The following is a 16,562-nucleotide window of genomic DNA, read 5'->3' on the forward strand; positions in this document are numbered from 1 at the left end:
AGAAGGAAATGGCAACCCACTCCAGTGTTCTTGCCTGGAGAATCCCAGGGACGGGGGAGCCTGGTTAGCTGCCGTCTATGGCGTCGCGCAGAGTCGGACACAACTGAAGCGACTTAGCAGCAGCAGCAACATTGGATGCCTGATGGCTCTTTTATTTGTTTAATTAGCTCTTTTATTTACTTCAATCATTTATTTTGTTTGTGGTCATTAAAGAGAAGCCCATAAAATCTGGGCTTGGAATATAACACTTCTGTTTGACCTTACTATGATTAAGGCCTTCTGCTCTCTTTTTACATTTGATGGAAAATGGAGAAGGCAATGGCACCCCACTCTAGTACTCTTGCCTGGAAAATCCCATGGATGGAGGAGCCTGGTAGGCTGCAGTTCATGGGGTCACTGAGGGTCAGACATGACTGAGCAACTTCATTTTCACTTTTCACTTTCATGCATTGGAGAAGGAAATTGCAATCCACACCAGTGTTCTTGCTTGGAGAATCCCAGGGACAGGTGAGCCTGGTGGGCTGCCGTCTATGGGGTCGCACAGAGTCGGACACAACTGAAGGGACTTAGCAGCAGCAGCAGCAGACAGATTTTCAGGGCTTTCCTGGTGGCTCAGTGGTAAAGAATCCACCTGCCAGTGCAGGAGATGTGTGTTTGATCTTTGGTCTGGGAAGATCCCCTGAAGAAGAAAATGGCAACCCACTCTATATTCTTGCTTGGAGAATCCCATGGACAGAGGAGACTGGCAGGCTACAGTCCACTGGGTTGCAAAGAAGTGGACACGACTTAGGGACTAAACAACAACAACCACCACCTTTATACTTGCTGTCTGTGGTTAAATATGTCCTTGAAAAAGTTGTCAAAGCAAGAACACTGAGCTTGTAACTGAAATGGTTATATAAGAATTGACACAGTTTGGTTTACCTCCCTGTTTGTTATTGTTTTCTTTCAAGTTTGTTGACCAAGTTTTAAAAGAATTATCATTTTCTGTTACTGTATACAGAGCTTGTAAACTGTTACTTGTAACAGTTTACAAGCTCAGTGTTCTTGCTTCCACAACTTTTTCAAGGACATATTTAACCACAGACAGCAAGTATAAAGGTGGTGGTTGTTGTTGTTGTTTAGTCCCTAAGTTGTGTCCAGCTCTTAGCCTGCCTATTTTTGTCAAATAGAAAAGCAATAGCTGTCTCTTTTTTGCCTCTATTTTTAGCTATTTTGTGCAGTGGAGAGTACTTGAAGGGAGCAAGGATTCCCTGCGATTCCTGCCTGCAACTGGGCAAACACTTACTCCCCTCTCAGGTAAGTCAACTGCTTTGTTTTGATCCATTCTGAGCAGAAGATATTGATTCTCTCTGAAACCCATGTCAGTATTGCACTAAGACAGAGAGACAGAGGTTTCAGATACTTTGCTATCTGGCAAAAAAAAAAAAAAAAAAAAAAGGCATCCCGCTATTGAGGTCCTGCAGGACCAAAAATATTGATAACAGTAATGATGAATTCCTTTCCCAGGGGTTTCCATGTTGTTGATAGGTCTGCTGGCAGTTCCAGTCTTTTAAGGGCTATGTCATATTAATAGTTACTAGTAATCTCTCTGATAACTGGAAGTGCATGAATTTGAAGACAAAATGAAATGAATGAACAGTGAGAAGCACTATGTGCTTGGGGAATGAGGTGCTGCTTTCTGGCTAGCCTAATGCTGTGGGGCTAGCAGCAAGCGCCCTGGGGTTTGGGACACAGAGATCTCTGTGGGACAGCCTCCCACGGGAGGTCACGTGAAGAGGGCAGAGCTTCGATGCCAACCAGGGGACAGGCCAAGAGGGTGGGGCAGGTATTGGAGGATGGAATGTTTGTGTCCATCCTGGGAAAGACTGAAGGCAAAAGGAGAAGAGGACAGCAGAGGATGAGATGATTGGATGGCGTCACTGACTCAATAGACAGGAGTTTGAGAAAGCTCCGGGAGATGGTGAAGGACAGGGAAGCCTGGCGTGCTGCAGTCCGTTGGGTTGCAGAATCAGACATGACTGAGCAACTGAAGAATAACACAACAACATAAAGGACATCACTGGGTGCTCTTTCCCATGTCCACACCACTACCAGATTCCTTCCTGATGGTGAGTGTGGAAGCTTCCTATAACCAGACACATCTTCTCATGACGGAGCTGAGGAAGTGGCTGAGCAGAAATCAGGGTCTAGGGGCTTCCTCCGCTTTGACAGAGGGACTGAGATCCCACTGTCACCAAATGAGGTTGGGAATATTTAGGAAAGAGAGGCAGCTCTCTGTTAACACAGGTCTGCAGGGACCTGACAAGTGGTGAAGAGCAACCCTTATGAAATCACTAAGTTTGAGCCTTGGTGTCCATGTCCCTGAGTGACCACGTGTTTTGGTTTCATTGCCAGCCTTCCTCCAGCCTCTTTTCCAGCATTCATATGTAACATACCTTTTTACCTGGACAGCATACCATGCATTTTATAGTTGTTTATTATTGCATCATGAAGAACTTTATTGGGTAGATGGTGTTGGCCTCTAGCAGTCTCAGCATCTAACTGAGGCTGACAGATAAGAATCAGCTCCTGCCTAGTGGAATTCTACAGTGTGTGGAAAGAGAGATTCAAGAAAAAGCCAACAACACATATCAGTGATCTACCCTGAAGTCCATCAATGTTATCACCATGTCACCTTATCCCAGATGTGAGAAGCTCTGACATGAAAGCCTTGGGCTCCTTTTGGCTGGAGGAAACTTGGCGTCTCTTGTTCCCAGCCCCCAGGTCGTAGAAAGGCACCTGCTCACAGGTGGGTTTTATGGAGGTTGCCTCCAACAGAGCCTGTCTTCCCAACTCTACTTGTTCTAGGAACCCAGCCCTCTTGATTTGCCCTCAAGTGCAGAGTTTCCTGGAATATGAGACTTTCAAGTGCTAAAAGCAGGACAAGTCCTCAGCAACAAAGGGCATCTTTATCCCTCTTATGATTCCCTGCACCACCACCCCCCCCTCCACCCAACAGCTGGCTCCTGACAGTGAGGGAATTGGCCGCCCAGGTGACGCCAGTGGTAAAGAACCTGCCTGCCAGTGCAGGAGACAGAAGAGATGTGGATTTGATCCCTGGGTCGGGAAGATCTCCTGGAGGAGGAAATGGCTGTACCCTCTAGTGTTCTTGCCTGGAGAATCCCATGGACAGAGGAGCCTGGAGGGCTGCAGTCCATAGAGTTGCAAAGAGTCAGACACAACTGAATACACATGCACGGTAACCAGGAAAGTACCAGGCGTGGGAGGTGGAGTAGACACAGGCGTAACCTCAGCTCCTCTGTTTACTGGCCCTGCCAGTGGCCTTCACCTCAAGCCTCAGTTACCCACGTCCCAAGTAAGAATACAAACACACTCCTAAGGATTTGGGGGAGGTCACATGGCAGCCACGGGAAGTGTCAGGGCAACTTAGGCCTGGAAGAGTAGGGCCACTCTTCCTCCCTCCTGGATAGGTTGCGTGGAGGAGATAGTGAGTTACCTTCACAGCGGCATCGTCTTGAGCTTTGTCAATATTACTGTTTGGCAAGATCTTGCATCAGGGAGATGAGAAAGGAGTCAACCCTGTCAGTCATTAACACGGTGTCGCCAGGTTGTAAGCTCTAGCTCTGGGTCCCTGTGTCTGATTCTCAAATAATGCCAAGTCACTGTGTGCTGCTGCTGCTGCTAAGTCGCTTCAGTCATGTCCGACTCTGTGCGATCCCATAGACAGCAGCCCACCAGGCTCCCCCGTCCCTGGGATTCTCCAGGCAAGAACACTGGAGTGGGTTGCCATTTCCTTCTCCAATGCATGAAAGTGAAAAGTGAAAGCGAAGTCACTCAGTGGTGTCTGACTCTTTGCGACCCCATGGGCTGCAGCCCACCAGCCTCCTCCGGCCATGGGGTTTTCCAGGCAAGAGCACTGGAGTGGGCTGCCATTACCTGCTCCCATTGTGTGCTGCTGCTGCTAAGTCACTTCAGTCGTGTCCGACTCTGTGTGACCCCATAGACGGCAGCCCACTAGTTCCTTTAAATTGTTTTTGTATCAGTTTTCTCTTAGGTAAGCTGGAAACAGACAAAAAGTACTCTAGAGATTGCTATGAAAAGCATAGTTTCTGTCTTACTGTCCAAATGTTTTCAGTTGTTTTAGGCTATTTTCACATGTAAAGTTTGTTAAGACTTTGTTCTTTTCTGAGTTTACAAATGCCAAGTAAGTCGCCTTATGAAGAATATGTATTACTATTAGTAACATTTCTCACCACTCCTCAATGCATTCATTTAAGATTATTACGTTTTTAAAGTACAAGATGGGTCCTTTTTTGTTTGCTCGAAAGTGGTCCCTTCTTTAAGGAAACTAAAAAAGAAAAGGCAGGCGTAAAATGACCTTATCGTGTTCTTTGGGTCAAACTGTTGAGTGTTTTCAGCCTAGAAGCTCAGTGCTCCTGTGAAATGTGTATGTGAGTCACCTTTCTGGGGACACACAGCCACCAACCTTTGTGCACTATTCATGTGATTGAATTTCAGGAAGTAGGTTATAATGTTCCCTTTGGTTGTAGTTGCTTGTTATCTTAATCAAACTTAAGCAATTGATAAAGTCAGTTTTCTCCCAGAAAGTTGCCTTTTTCAAAACCTCTCGGGATGGAGTTTTGTTCCTTTAGAGCATGAGTGCTGGGGACTTGAGATTGCTGGCAGCAGAAACAACCTTGCACGTTTGTTTGTGTGTTAAATGGCCCTGACCGGGCATACCTGCTAGCTTTCCACATCACTTCTTCTCCATCTCAGGGTCTCACAAAGCTGGTCATCTGCAGAAAGGAATCTAGTTCTTGTCCATGACTCATCTTCCTTTCATGCCAGCATCTCTGACTTCTGCCTTTTCCCACATCAGCTCTCAGCCAGGCCAGTGACTCTAAGCTCAGGTTCCACCAGGCCTGTCAGGTGGCTCCTCGAAACTGGCAAGGCTGACCTTGAGCAGGTCTCCTGGGGCCGGGGAGAGCCGGCCACCAACAAGAACCTGACCCAGCTCGCTGCCTTTTAGAAAAGAAGAGGGAGATGGGGAGAACCTCTGGAAATAGCAGCTGGGATTTCAGTTGTTTTATTTCTCTCATAAAAATTGAAGACTTTTGGAAGAATAGAAATAGGGATATTCCCCTCTCTAAAATAAACCTCCAGGACTCAGTGGTTAAGACGTGACCTTCTAATATAGCGTGTGCAAGTTCCATCCCTGGTCAGGGAGCTAAGATCCCCCATGCCTTGTGGCAAAAAAAAAAAAAACCACACACACACACAAAAAAACAGGAGCAACATGGTAACAAATTCAATAATGACTTTAAAAATGGTCCACATAAAAAAACTCTTTAAACTTATGTAAATAAATAAAGTTCCCCAGTACACAGATTCTATTTGTGAGGATTTAGCACACATTTCGGAGAAGGCAGTGGCACCCCACTCCAGTACTCTTGCCTGGAAAATCTCATGGATGGAGGAGCCTGGTGGGCTGCAGTCCATGGGGTCATGAAGAGTAGGACACGATGAGTGACTTCACTTTCACTTTTCACTTTCATGCATTGGAGAAGGAAATGGCAACCCACTCCAGTGTTCTTGCCTGGAGAATCCCAGGGACGGGGGAGCCTGGTAGGCTGCCGTTGATGGGGTCGCACAGAGTCGGACACGACTGAAGTGACTTAGCAGCAGCAGCAGCACACATTTATTATGAAGTTCAGGAAGCCACTACTGATTGCAATTTAAATTATTAAATTACCAATTAAGTGATTTGGCATACTTAAAATGCTCTTGTCTTAAATGAAAGACATATTCTGTAGGTTGCTGTGTGCACAGTTTGTTGTTCATTATTAATGGCTGTTACACTGTAAGTCAGTTCATTGTCAATGTAGTTTCTTTTCTGCAAAGAGCAGCAGAAGAGTTAAGGCTGTTTTCTATGGAAGGCCTGCTCTGGGGCGGGGGTCACAGCTCCCTCTGCAGTCTTCACATGCCCTGTAGATTAGTCTTTGTGGTGTAGACAAGGGCTCAAGAATCATACAGAGGGTGACCATGTGACCAGACACACGCTGGGTATAACACCCAGGTCCACCTTGACTCTTCTGTCAGACCCCAGACCTGAATATCATTGCTTAGTGATAGAATCATAAATGGGATGGGAAGATCGGTTGAGGGAAATTGGGCTATGGGGAAAGGGGTGGGAAAGCTTCCAGAGGACACAGCTGTCTGGTAGAATATTATGAGGCCCTAGAAGCCAGGGGCTTCCTTGGAGACTCAGTGGTAAAGAATTTGCCTGCAGTACAGAAGAAGCAGGTTCGATCCCTGGATTGAGAAGATCCCCTGGAGTAGGAAATGGCAACCCACTTTAGTATTCTTGCCTGAAAAATTCCATGGACAAAGGAGCCTGGCATGGGCTACATTCCATGGGGTTACAAAAGGGTCGGAGATTACTGAATGACTGAGCATGCATGCTGGAAACCAGGGCAAGTCCTCAATGAATAACAGAAGGGAAGAGGCCAAAAAGTCAAGTGATAAAGAGGCCGTCAGAGCAGGTGCACACCTTCAGGAAAACCAGATCCTCCTGTCTGGTCTGTTCTCCAGCCTGCTGGGTATCTGCTGCCTCACTGTGATCGAGAAAGCATTTGTGTGTTGTGAATACTGACGTTCAAAACCGCATGACACTGCTCAGGACCGTGTGATCCTTGAGCACTGGAGTGTCCCCTCCACGCTGGTCTCTCTTCAGTAGCCCAATGCTGTGGCCTCAGTGGGTGTGTGTCCCTCCCCAGATTCCTACGCTGAAGTCTGGGTGGCTCCTGTGATGGATGATGTTAGGAGCTGGGGCCTCCGGGCGGTGCTGGAGTCCTAAGGGTGGAGCCCTCCTGAATGGGATTAGTGCCCTCTACAGAGAATGCTCCAAGGAGAAGCCCCACCACTTCTGCCATGTGGGGACACAGTGGGGAGCTGCAGCCCAGAAGAGATCCCCACCAGAACACAGCCATGCTGGCCCCATGATCCTGGATGTCCAGCCTCTACAAATATGGGAAATAAACATTTGTTGTTCATAAGCCACCCAGTCTATGGCATTTGATATGTATATATATTATATATATAGCAGCCAAAACATAACTAAGACACCTAGGGTAAAGGTGGTTGCTATGTGATACAGGGAGCCCAGCCTGCCACTCTGATAGCCTAGAGGTGTGGGGTAGGGGGAGGGGAGGGAAGCTTAACAGGGAGGAGATATATATGTATAATTATGTCTGAATCTCATTGTTGTACAGCGGAAAACAATGCAACACTGTAAAGTAATTTTCCTCCAGTTAAAAACTAAACTTAAAAGATGTGGTTGAATATTCATTTCTGTTATTTTGTTAGGTACTGTGTTCACAGATATAACAGAAAACCTGAAAATCCTCCTAATCTGAGTTTCTTCTTTGGGAACTTCCTCCTGTTTGGCAGAGGAGGTGAAATTCTTTCTCGCACCTGGTCTTTTTGGGGTGTTTGGACAGACTTAACTCTTGTAGGTTCATCCGAGCCTAAGATGTTGATCTCTTGCTTTTACTTGAGTCTCATGGGCCTGATGCTCCGGAAGACAGACTTAGAGCTGGGCTCAGCAACATCCTTGGTCAAAGAGAAGCAGCTTTGACTAGGACAGTCAGTGGAAGGACCCTCCTCTGGACCAACGGGACTCATGGTTCTTTACCCCATGTGCCCACAGAGGCATCAAACCTTGCAGACTCTCCCTGTGCCCCGAGCATTGGTATTGTCATCTCTTTGTCACCAAACTGCTCCATTCCTAACTTTGCCATTTGCTTGTCAATTTGCCTTAGTCTTTGCTCTCAGACCAGTCCACTTAGTAAGCAGAAAATTCTGAAGCCCTGTTTTCCTCTTGTTACTTCCTGCTCCAAAAATCCTGTTTCTTTCTGGTTGTTGTATTTTAGTCGCTAAGTTATATCTGACTCTTTTGCTACCCCATGGACCCTAACCTGCCGGCTCCCCTGTCCATGGGATTTTCCAGGCAATAATACAGGAGTGGGTTGCCATTTCCTTCTCCAGGGGATCTTTCCAGCCCAGGGATCAAACCCAAATCGCCTGCATTGACAAGTGGATTCTTTACCGCTGAGTCACCAGGGAAGCCCTTCTTTCTGGTTACCTTTCTGGTTACCTCTGACATTACCTATAAATGTCAGAGTGAAAGTGCAAATCCCTCAGTCGTGTCCAGTTCTTTGCAACCCGATGGACTATAGCCTGTCAGGCTCCTCTGTCCATGGAATTCTCCAGGCAAGAATACTGGAGTGGGTAGCCTATCCCTTCTCCAGCGGATCTTCCCAACCCAGAAATCGAACTGGGGTCTCCTGCATTGCAGGCAGATTCTTTATCAGCTAAGCTACGAGGAAGCTTGGTAGTTAAAGCCACTTCTCAACTGGGCTACCCACCTTAATCTAAAGTCAATGTCCATCTCTCTCCTGTTCCCCACACATTTTGCTCATTCAGAGTTTGTGAGCTTTCCCTTGCCTGGAATTCCTTATCAATTCCTGTCTCCCAGAGTCTGGGAATTCCTTTGAGGCCCATTGTAAAACTTACTTTTTCCATAAAAAAAGAGAGGCTTTTGAGCAAAATCCAAGAATTTTTGCCAGTCATTCATTCAAATTTCTTCACAATTAAATATGTACCAGGTACATTTATCAGTAGTCTTGAAATTATTTTTTGCTTGAAGTATTTATATGATTCTCAAGTTACATGGCAAATTGATATAAAATTTGTCCCTTAATGCAAAGACTTCCCAAGCTCTAAGTAAGAAAGTGAAAAACAAGTAAATCAGAAAGAGAGAAACAAATATCATATATTAATGCATATATATGGAATCTATAAAGATAATGGTGATGGAACAATTTGCAGGGTAGCAATGGAGACAGACATAGAGAAGAGGCTCGTGGACACAGCGGGCAGGGAAGGAGAGGGCGGAACAAATTGAGAGAGTAGCTTGGAAACATAGACATTGCTGCTGCTGCTGCTAAGTCGCTTCAGTCGTGTCTGACTCGTGCAACCCCATAGACGGCAGCCCACCAGGCTCCCGCATCCCTGGGATTCTCTAGGCAAGAATACTGGAGTGGGTTGCCATTTCCTTCTCCAGTGCATGAAAGTGAAAAGTCAAAGTGAAGTCGCTCAGTCGTGTCCAACTCTTAGCGACCCCATGGACTACAGCCTACCAAGCTCCTCCGTCCATGGGATTTTCCAGGCAAGAGTACTGGGGTGAGGTGCCACTGCCTTCTCCAACATAGACATTATCATATGTAAAATAGATAGCCAGTGGGAAGTCGCCCTGTGACTCAGGGAGCGCAAACCAGTGCCTGTGACAACCTGGAGGGGTGAGATGGGTGGGAGGTGGAAGGGAGATTCAAGAGCGAGGGGACATAGGTATATCTATGGCTGATTCATATTGATATATGGCAGAGAACAACACAAAATTGTAAAGCAGTTATCCTTCAATTAAAAATAAATAAATAACACTGCCCAGGCTCTTAGTTGTTTGCTGTTTATTAAGAGCAGTGCTATACAAGCCACCCCTGGTGTCCACGTGGCACACCGGGAAGACGTGGGCTGGGGCTGAAATCCGAGGAGAGACTGCAGGTTGTTTTTGCTGCATTCATGGAGTTCTGTGTCCTGATGAACTTCCTGGAGAGGGAAGAAGCTATTTATCAACCCAGGAAGCCCTCCACGAAAATAACAATTTTATTCACCAACACAGAATGGAAAGCAATTGTCAGTTCTTAAATGTCCATAATAGACTGACATCTAAATAGATACATGGAAACACAATCAAGAGGAAGATTACAGCATCTCCTCCGAGAGGTAAAACAGACCCACTGATAGCAAGAAGCTCAAGTAGAAACTGGATCAAGATCTCACTTGAGGGGCCCAGATCAGTGTTTCTCTCCTGTATGGAGGCCCTTCTTATCCCTAAATCTGCGTCTATTCATAACTTTTATTCCAAGTACTCATGGTGCCTCGATCTGTGAGTGCAGGCAGCTCCTTTTCTCATTCTTGGAGTACCTGTTGTTATTGTTGCTTGGTTGTTAAGTCTCATCTGATGCTTTGCCACCCCTGTAGGCCACCAGACTCCTGTATCCATGGGATTTCCCAGATGAGAATACTGGAGTGGGTTGTCATTTCTTCCTCCAGGGATCTTCCCAACCCAGGGATCAAACCCATGTCTCTTGCATTGGCAGACAGATTCTTTTACCACTGAGCCACCAGGGATGCCCACCTGAGGACATAAGAGCACTTATTGATCTGGTTTGTGTTACAGGAAGTTGCCTCTACCAGTTTCTCATAGACTATAAGTGGTGTGAGGGTGGGAATTCTGTGTTAACTCAGTGTGTCTTTAGAACCCAGCACAGCCTCTAACATGATAGAAACCTGAGAACAGTTTGTGGGGATTAACATAACTGAGGATGTTCTGCACGTGTAGAGGGTGGTTATGGGTTTCTCGCCTGCTGCGGTACGAATGTGACGTGTCTGCAGATAAAGGCCGTGGCCACGTGGGGGTGAACAGAGCCAGCGGCCCAGGACCTGTGTCTGCTATGTGATGTGCTGCATTCTGCTTTTGTGCAGCTGTTTATTCATTGCTGCATTCCTTGAGCGCTGCTGGTTTGCACACGTGGCGTTGGTGTCCGTCAGTTGTGTATAGGGCTCACTTCACCATGGGACATACCGCCCATCTAAGGTGGTCTCCAGGAGTGAGAGTGGAGTCAGGTGCCTCATTCGGGGCCTTGGAGAGCAGCTCTTTTATTCTAAACATCCTTCAGTCACTAAGCATTTGAGTAAGAGATACTCAGTACGATTGAGGAAAAACTATATAAACCCGTGACCTTAAATCTCCCATTAAGAAGCAGGAATTGAAGAAGATACTTTATGCCAGATCTGCAGCATTTTAGGGTTTCTCATTGCACTATATTAATGACACTTGACATTATGTGTGTTTGCAGTGTGTCTTATTAATCTTAAGTATGACTATGTTTCAGAGCACTTTTTGATAATTAGACATTTGCATCCAATTGATCTCTTATTTTTAGTGCTATTGAAACCCACTTTTGAAGTGCTACGTGAAGTGTTCTTAAATTTTAAACTAATAAGTGGTGACTTTATTGGCACTTAGCCATGTCTGTGAATAGGACAGCCACGTGGTTCTGAGGGTATGTCGTAGAGAGTGCAATTTCTGTTTTCTGCTTGTGCCTTATTGTCGTGATGTATACAAACAGCCTCCTTCAGATTCCAGTCTCCTCCCAGGTCAGTAAGGTGGTGACCTTACCGAGGACCAAAGAGAGTGATGTTCTCGAATGCATTTTGGAGCCGGAGCATTTCGCAGTGAAGACACGGGCATGCTAGTGGACAGAAAGCTGCAGAGTGTAAGGACGTACACGACGTGGCACAAGTAGGAGACTGTGGAGCTGGGGCTGTGCCTGGCATTTACCCAGCACTTTCCAGGGGCCAGGCGTGGTGCTGAGTCCCTCGTATGCATCACCTCCTGAGGTTCTCACAGAAGGAAGTTGTTGAACAAGCAGGTAGATTCCAACCCTGCTTTGGCTGCAGATCCACCCTTCTCTCTCGATTGTGCTCAGTTGTGTGCAACTCTTTGCAACCCCAGGGACTGTAGCCCACCAGGCTCCTCTGTCCATGGGATTCTCCAGGCAAGAATACTGGAGTGAGTTGCCATTTCCTTCTCCAGGGGATCTTCCCAACCCAGTGATCAAACCCAGGTCTCCTGTATTGGCAGGGGAATTCTTTACCACTGTGCCACCTGAGAAGCCCCATCCTTACCGACTTGCCAAAGTGTGTCGCATGTGATGGTTTTGCTGTGCTCAGTGTTTCTCAGACTTTGGAAGTAAATGTGTTTTTCCTTCTTAGGAACCATATTCTGTCAGCAGATTAGATTGACTGAAGGCTTCTCTGACCACAGGATCCCCTTTAGGCGAGTTTATCACGTGGTGGCCCTGAAGAGACAGTGCTGTCCCTCAGCTCTGTCCACACTGTGGGGCCAGAATGCCTCTCCTGTCCCCCACCAGGGACACAGGTCATGGGCTTTGTTCCCAGTGCTCTGACTGCAGGCTCCTGATCAGCAGTAACCATTTGCTTTCTTCATACAGACTTAGGCATTTTACTAAGCACTTTCACTTCATCCACTTGGCGATGGGGGAACTGTTATCCTAGCACTGCAAACAAAGAGGCAGATGCCTGAGAGACAGTGACGCTTGAGAGTAGCCTGTCTCACACAGAAAGAGCCAGGATACAAGCCCTTCTGTCTCCTGCTCCATCCTGGCTCCAAGACCAGACCTCAGAGCTCTGCTGGGACCAGCACCTCCTGGTCCATCGCAGAATCAATGACTCACCTTCGTCAGTGATTTTCGAACTCTGTTTCTTCAGGTACTGGGGATTTGAGGCTCTGCTCCAGCCCAGACCTTCTGCGTCTGCCTGTTTTACATATTGATGTCCCAGTGATATCAACTTGAGGAAAGCTGCAGCTGAAGACTGCTTCAAAAGACAGCTGAGCCCCAAAGTTCTTACTACACCCAAAGCTCTGGTCTCTAGGGGCCAGTGCCAATTTTTTGAAATATCAATGAAATTGATATAAACATGAATAAATTTTCAGTAGTAAAATGTTGGGCTTCCCTGGTGGCTCAGACAGTAAAGAATCTTCCTGCCGGTGCAGGGGACATGAGAGACGCAGGTTTGATCCCTGGGTCAGGAAGATCCCCTGGAGGAGGATGTGGTAACCCACTCCAGTATTCTTGCTTGGAAGATTCCATGTTTAGAGGAGCCTGGCAGGCTACAGTCCATGGGGTCTCAAAGGGTGGAACATGACTGAGCAATTAACACTTTCCCTTTCACTTGCTTTATACCTGGTAGAGTATGCTAGGATTACAAATAATTTCATAATTAATAGTAAGGGATAATCACAACTTTCTGTCTTTCCATTAAAATGCTTATTTTACTGCCTGCATATGTATATTCAGAGAGTCTGTATGAAAGCCCAGATTTTCTCACCTCCCCAGAGTCACTCCATGGCTGTCTTCATTATTTTACTGACTTGCTGTATTCCCAGTCCCTTCAGGGCCCAAATGATGCTTTCAAGTCATATATCTTAGTTTAGAACTCCTCTAATAAAATGACATTTCCAGAGAGAATGTGCCATCCTGCACAGTTCACTTTTGCATTCCATGAAATGGTCCCCTTTCTTTCCATAATGCATTGTGTCCTCTTTAGTCTTAGAAGAGATTTGAGGAGAGGGACCTGTATATGCTGCTTTTTATAGGGTTTCCCTGGTGGCTCAGACGATAAAGCATCTGCCTGCAATGAGGAGACCTGGGTTTGATCCCTGGGTGAGGAAGATCCCCTGGAGAAGGAAATGGCAACCCACTCCAGTAACCTTGCCTGGAGAATTCCTCGGACAGAGGAGCCTGGCAGGCAGGCTGCAGTCTGTGGAGTCGCAAAGAGTCAGACATGACTGAGCCCCTAACATGTTCATTTTCACGAATATGAACACTTAGTTTTAATAAACCAATTTCTATTTCTCCCATTTCTCAGATTTTAGAAAGATTTAAACACGATTCTCTATCGATTGTGTGCCCTGGAATTTGTGTGGAAGTTTCGAGAATGCTGAAGCCAGTTCTGAGTTAGGCCCTTGTCCTTGGCCAGCCCCCTCCTTGGATTGTGAGGAGGGGCTGCAGGAGGGGAAGTGATATTTTGTCTCCAGAACCATGAAGGACAGATTTTTCGGCCTTCACGCTAGGTCTTAGATCAGAGGGCTCCCAAGGTGAGACCCATGCACGTCCACTCGCTGCCTTGTAAATTTGATTGCTTGTAAATCTGTGACATTTTCCCTTGTAACAACAGTTTTATCTTCTCATGGACATAAATACTGTCTCTGACAGTGGCAGAGTCTGGTGCCATGAATATTCCTTTAGCGATGGTAAAAACTCTGTAATAAAGCTCTGAGGTTTTAGAATGACAATGAAATGCTCCAACAAAGGGCAAGGACAAGCTGAAGTAAAACCTTCACAGACGAGTGGTTTTATTTCACATCAACTCTCCGGTTCTGATGCTGCCATTGGAGGCTGCCTCCCTGCCTTGTCCCCATGAAGCTGGGGCCTTCAGCAGGCAAGGATCATGAAGGATTTCATCACTTGAAGGTCATTGGTGGCTAAGCTGTGATTTCTACAGTTCTGAGAACTTAGAGATCTCTCTCAACCTGGTCCTTTGTGCAGGGCATCTATTTAGTTGTTTAAGGTTTATATTTGACTGCTGCCTCCCTCAGCAGTGGTGCTGAAAACATGGTGTCTTAGATTCACAGTCATTTAGTTTTGTGACTTGATTTACTTCGGGGTGTCTTGGTTTTATGGTTTTACCCTTCCTCAAGAAAGACATAGTAGAATCTGAACTCAAAGCCATGATCGTCTACTACTCAAGATACATTTCTTTCCCTGGTCATTTTTATTTTTATTAGCACTCGTGATTACACTTGGCAGTTATTCTATTTGGTGTGATAAATGGATTACAACCAAAATAAGAACCAAAATAATTGTGTTACCTTGAAAAGACACTCACTTGGAGCAACACTGTAAACCTGCTATCATTATAATGATATGACAGAGCGTTAGAGAAACAGGTGTAATATAGAGACATTGATAATAACTTTAACTTCTGAGTGAAAGTTATTCATTTTAAAAGTCACAATGCCCTTATTTATTTTTAGATCATGAGATCATCTTTTAGAAAAAAAAAGTATTTCATAGAAGTAAAATACTGTTGAAACAATTTTTTTTTATTTTAGAAACGTAGAGTTTCTAAAATTGTGATTCATCTTTTAGAAATTTTTGTTTGTTATACCTGATGTATGATTCTGTCCTTTTCCCGAAATGTGTCACCAGTTAGCAAGATTCAGCTGCAGTGAACTTGTTTTGCTCAAAAGAAAGGCTGAGGTCTGTGCACACTCTTAGAAAGTCAGTGTTTTCCTCTCACCGTTTATGTAAGATTGACTTGAGTTTTTCCCCACATGGCCTAGCAGAGGACACAGCCTGATTTGAAAAATATTAATAATACTAACAACATGAACAGTAATAGTTACTAACAACAGCTGACATTTATTGGATGCTTGCTGTGCATTCTGCCTCCTTTTAAGGCTCTACCCGGATTTTCTCACTTGATCCTCACCACGTGGTTCAGATCCCTGTATCAGGAGGAAACCAAGACACACAGGTCCTGTCCCCATGGGACTGTTTTCCACTTGGGTCCGTGACAGTAGGTCTGGTTGGACCCTTGTCCCACAAGTAAACACTGCCTTTGGGTGGACCTCTGCAAAGAAAAGCAGAGAGATTACTTTGCCAACAAAGGTCCGTCTAGTCAAGGCTATGGTTTTTCCAGTGGTCATGTATGGATGTGAGAGTTGGCTTGTGAAGAAAGCTGAGTGCTGAAGAATTGCTGCTTTTGAATTGTGGTGTTGGAGAAGACTCTTGAGAGTCCCTTGGACTGCAAGGAGATCCAACCAGTCCATCCTAAAGGAGATCAGTCCTGGGTGTTCATTGGAAGGACTGATGCTGAAGCTGAAACTCCAGTACTTTGGCCACCTCACGCGAAGAGTTGACTCATTGGAAAAGACCCTAGGAGGGATTGGGGGCAGGAGGAGAAGGGGACGACAGAAGATGAGATGGCTGGATGGCATCACCAACTGGATGGACATGAGTTTGAGTGAACTCCGGGAATTGGTGATGGACAGGGAGGCCTGGCGTGCTGTGATTCATGGGGTCGCAAAGAGTCGGACACAACTGAGTGACTGAACTGAACTGAACTGAACTGCAGAGGGTCAGAGTAGTGCCTGTCTGGAAGTGAGCTCCGGAAGAGAAGAGAGAGGGGTATTTTCATACTCACCTCTCCAGCCAGAACTGCCAGTGAAACAAAGCAAGTGGAAACCTCTCTTTCTAGCACCATCCCTCATGGAGACGCCCTATTCAGGGATTGCTGATGGTCTGTGTCAGGTCACGGGCATGCATACATCTTTTGGCAGTTGGGGTGTAAGCGCACCCTCATCCACACTCTCTGCTCCCTCCTTCTCATGACCACTTGGCCGTTTGTCATGGCTCAGTTGTCCAGCCGGTGTGCATGGAGCCCCTGCTGGATGGTGGCCATCCATGCACTTGGTCTCCTTGAAGGCTGTTGGGAATGTCCTTCATTTCAGCTCAGCCTGTCCTATCTCTGGGGACTCAGCATCAAGACTGGATAAGCAGGTGCTGTAACTCACAGCAGGAAGCAAAGGGAAATCTGTGGGTGACTTTGTCACCCCACTGACCATCAGAGCACCCCTCTCACGTTGTGTTGTCCACACCCTGGAGAAGAGGAGCAGATGAAGCCTCAGCAGCTTCTAAGTATGAATGCTGTATGCATCCTCATAAAGATAAAAATCCTGCCAAAAGTTACCATGGATGGTGACCCTGAAAAGCCAAAATACAGATCTCTGTCTTGCCCTTGTGCTCGCTGGGTTTTAGGGATGTGTGATCTCTCCACAGCGAAGCAGT

General features: G+C 46.2%; 1 protein-coding gene across 2 annotated transcripts in view; it reads left to right on the plus strand.

The window, feature by feature from the left end:
* Positions 1-16,562, plus strand: part of FAM110B (family with sequence similarity 110 member B) — a 145,675-nt gene that overhangs the window by 75,859 nt on the left and 53,254 nt on the right. For both annotated transcript variants that reach the window (XM_040261262.1, XM_040261263.1), the window contains one exon: positions 1,211-1,299. The gene's annotated coding sequence lies outside the window, so the exon portion shown is untranslated. The remainder of the gene's footprint in view (positions 1-1,210; positions 1,300-16,562) is intronic.

Source organism: Oryx dammah, unplaced genomic scaffold (genome assembly GCF_014754425.2).
Source record: "Oryx dammah isolate SB20612 unplaced genomic scaffold, SCBI_Odam_1.1 HiC_scaffold_19, whole genome shotgun sequence".
NCBI lineage: Eukaryota > Metazoa > Chordata > Mammalia > Artiodactyla > Bovidae > Oryx > Oryx dammah.